Source organism: Myotis davidii, unplaced genomic scaffold, assembly GCF_000327345.1.
Source record: "Myotis davidii unplaced genomic scaffold, ASM32734v1 scaffold395, whole genome shotgun sequence".
In the NCBI taxonomy this organism is placed as follows: Eukaryota; Metazoa; Chordata; class Mammalia; order Chiroptera; family Vespertilionidae; genus Myotis; species Myotis davidii.
The window spans coordinates 4275890-4280215 of record NW_006287904.1 but is presented as its reverse complement, the minus strand read 5'-3'; positions in this window follow the sequence as shown (position 1 = coordinate 4280215).

Here is a 4326-nt window from a genome sequence, read left to right as displayed (position 1 = left end):
TTCCAAATATATCTTGGTTTGCTCCTGCTCTCATAGCCGTATAGAAGTGTGTCCTTCTCTATGTGCTACCCAATGTCAGTAATTTTTAAAGCTTGAGGGTGTGTACATGGAGACATCTCTTGTCTTTTGTGTATGTTTAAAACTTCCATAACAAAAATGAATCAAGTCAAGTTTATACTCATTTGGATGGCTACTAAGAAAACAAAAACAGCCATAGCTGGTTTGGTTTAGTGGATAGATCGTTGCCCTGGGGACTGAAGGGTCCCAGGTTTGAGTCCGGTCAAGGGCACACACCCCTTTGTGGGCTCAATCCCCAGAGGGGGGGCGTGCAGGAGGCAGTCAATCAGTCTCTCTCATCATTGATGTTTCTATCTCTCCCTCTTCCTCTCTGAAATCAATAAAAATATATTAAAACACACACAAAACAAGTGTCAGCAAGGATGTGGCGATACTGGAGCCCTTGTGTGTTTTTGGTGGGAATATAAAATTGTGCAACCACTGTAGAAAACAGTATGGCATTCCTCAAAACATTAAAAATAGAATTGTCATATGATCTAGGATTTCCACTTCTGAGAAGGGGGTTCAAAGAGGTATTTTTATACTCAAGTGCATAGCAGCATTCACAATAGCCAAAAGATGGGAGCAATGGATGAGTAAATAAAATGTGGTATTTACATACAATGGAATATTGCCCAGCTTTACAAAGGAAGAAAATTCTGACATATGCTCCATCATGGATGAACCTTGAGAACATTATGCTAAGTGAAATAAACCAGTCACTAAAAGACAAGTACTGTTTGATCCCATTACATTGTCAAGCTTGACAAATTCATAGAGCCCAGCTGGTGTGGCTCAGTAATTTAGCATTGACCTACGAACCAGGAAGTTACAGTTCGATTCCTGGTCAGGGCACATGCCCAGGTTTGATCCCTGGTAGTGGGTGTGCAGGAGGCAGCTGATCAATGATTCGCTCTCATCATTAATCTGTTTCTCCCTCTTCCTCTCTGAAATCAATAAAAATATATTTTTTAAAAAGCTCCTAGACAGAAAGTAGAAAGGTTGTTGCCAGAGGCTGGGGGTTATTTAATGGTTACAGTTTCAGTTTTGCAACATGAAAACAATTCTAAAAATGGATAGTGGTGATTTTGCTCAACTACTATACGCTTAAAAATTAAGATGGTAAATTTTGTGTTGTGTGTATTTTACTACAGTTTTTAAAGAGAATCAAGTTTCACTACCCTATAAAGTTAAACATAAGCCTACCCCATGACTCAGCAATTTCACTCCTAGGTATTTATTCAAGATATGAAAACGTGACAAAAAAAACTTAATTGTTAAAGGATGTTCGTAGCAGCTTTATTCAGAATAACAAAAAACAGGCAACAAATTGAATGTCCATCAATAGGAAGTGGATAAACAAAATGTATCCTATTCATACAATGGAATACTAATCTGATACACATAGCAACATGGATGAATGTCAAAAACATCCTGAACAAAAGAAACCAGATACAAAATACTATTTACATGAAGGCCAAGAACAGAAAAATTCTAACTATGGTGATACTGTGGTGGTAGAAATTAAGAGTAGTGGTTGGGGATAGGGTGAGTGGGATGCAGAGAGGTCAGGGAGATGGGAGTAAGGCTGTGTGTGTGTGTGTGTGTGTGTGTGTGTGTGTACGCACACATGCACGTGTGTTATTGACTAAAAAGGTCCAAGAAGGCACTTTCTGGGTTGATGGAAGTAGTGTGCATCTTGACTGGGCTTTTGGTTCGTCAGGTGTATAGATTTATCAAAACTCATAAAACTATACATGCTTAAGATCTGTGCATCAATATACATTATTTGTATGTCAACATAATTAGTATCTTTTTAAAAAGCCCTCTCTCTGCTCTCCCTCTCTCCCCCTGGGGTCAATGAAGCAAGTATGGAAACAGTCATGTGGTTTTATGCTATTCTCTGCTTTGATGTATATCATTTAAAAACACAAATGACTGCTACTCATTTCTCATGAGCAGATTTGCTTGTGACAAAACAAGGGCAGCAGGTCATGCTCACTGACCAGCGTCCCAGGCAACAAAAAGGGGAGTGGGAGACAGCAGGTGTAAGCTTCCTACAGCTGGACAGCATCAGACCAGAACAAGACGAGTTCCGGAAGGTGATGCGTCTCAAGAGAAAGGTTGCTTGGTGAACAGCAGGCCTCTCAGCATTATCTTTGGTATCAGTGAAAAGCTGGTTTCCCTGGCAACAGGGGCCTACTTAATGAATGGTGCCGGGCAGCAGGCATGAACGTGTCCATAGCAAGTGTACATAGAAAAAGAATGCCTCCTCACCAAAGACTCCCCTTTAGTCTGTATATTCAGATCTATTAATGGTTTATAGAAAAATAAAAAAATGCCAAAAGGCATAATATAGAGCTTTGGTGCCTTCACTCCTCCCTCATTGCTATGCTCTAGTAATAAACACTTGGAACCTTTTCTTATATTAGGTCTTTTGGTTTCCTATATCTCCAAATATCATTAATTTGTTTAGCTCTAAACATTCTCTCTATGGCGGACTGTGATAAGTAAGAACTTAGCAAATTCATACCACCCCATTTCTCCTATTCTCCTTGCTTCATTTTTTTCAGAGTTGAATTGGTTTTTGTTCCGTTGGTTAGTTTTGCAAATTTAGATTCTATTCTTAAACGATTTGTGTTGCCCCTGCCTCTGCCTCCATCCCTCCTCCCACTTCTACCTCTTAGTCCTTTGGACCACACAGTCTGTGATTAGGGTTAGGGGACTCTGCTTTTATATGTATACATTGCCAAGGTTAAAAAAAGTTATAACATTCTGTTTGGAAAGCATAACTACCCCACACACTTGGTCTCCAGGTCTGTGCTAGAAGTTTAAAATTAATAATAAATTGTGACATATTTATTACATTTTTTCCTATACCTATAATGTCACAGCCCGGGACCCCTCAAAGGACAATGTTCCTAGCAAATCATCAAATGCAGTCTATTTTCTTAAACCACCATAGTTGCTGGAATTCATACCACATTTTAGTTTGCTTCAAATTTGGATCCTAACTGTCCTGTCTTCTTGGACTGTCTTATTGTGCCCTGCCCCCGCCTTGGGAAAAGTAAAAGTCTTTTGCATCATAGCACTGAGAGTTGTTTTTTATTCTAAAATTGCTCCCGGTCTATTTTGGAATTCTGTAGGACATCGTTTTAGATGCCATTTACCTATTTTAAGCATGTTGTCTGGTGCTGATGTGTAGAATTTTTGACTTCTGTTCTACCAGTTACCAAAACAACATTGCTAAAATCTCTCACCAGCATTGTGAATTGCTCTGTGAGTCTGACAGCTTTTGCTTTACACATACCAGTTATTTGGACCATACTACTACACATTTAGAATGGTTAATTCTTCCTTATGACTTGAACCTTTTGTCATAATGAAGTGGGCCCTCTCTGTCCTCCAGATTGACCTAAATTCTATTTGTCTTATATTAATAGAGGTAGACCAGCTTTCTTTTCTTTTTTTCTTTTTTTTTACTGCGGTAAAATACACACAAAATAAAATTTCCCATTTGAGCCATTTTAAAATATACAGTGCAGTGGCATAAGGTGCACTCACAGTCACCACTCTCTCCTTCCAGAACTTTTTCCTCATTCCATTAAACAAGCACCCCTCCCATTCCCCCTGGGACCCTGGTAACCATTATCCTGTTAATTGTGAATTAGCATATGGTGACTCACATAAGGGGAATCATACAACATTTGGACTTTTGTGTACAGCTCATTTCACATGTTTTTGGATCTTTAAACAAACTTGCTGTAAGATATCATCTTCATATAAATGCACTAAGCAGACATTTAAAACAAAACAAAACAAAGAAACATTCGCAGTGTGCAAGGGCCTGTGGGGGGGAGCAAAGATGAATAAACCTCTGCCCTAAAAGGGTTCCAGACTAGTTCGGAGGAAAACAGGAGACAAAGAATGAGGATCAGGGAGGGGCCTGGTGGTTGCAAAAGGAATGGCGTATGGTCTTCCTTTTGCTTGACCTCAGCTGATGTAAAGGAACTTTGTGAATGCTATTTAAATGCTCTTAAATTGAATGGAAAAAAGCGCTGGGCTTGAGTAGGGTTTCCTCTTGGAGGTGAAATTTGAGCCTGTCGCCTAGCGGTGTAACTGCACACCCCAGCCTCAAGGTGGCAGCATACCGAAATGAAAGCCACAGCTCCCGGAGTAGCAAGTCCCTCCAGGACTGCAGTTGGGGAAAGCAACCAGCATGGTCAGGTCACCATAGGAAACAAAAGCCTTTACAAGTGCAGCGCTCCT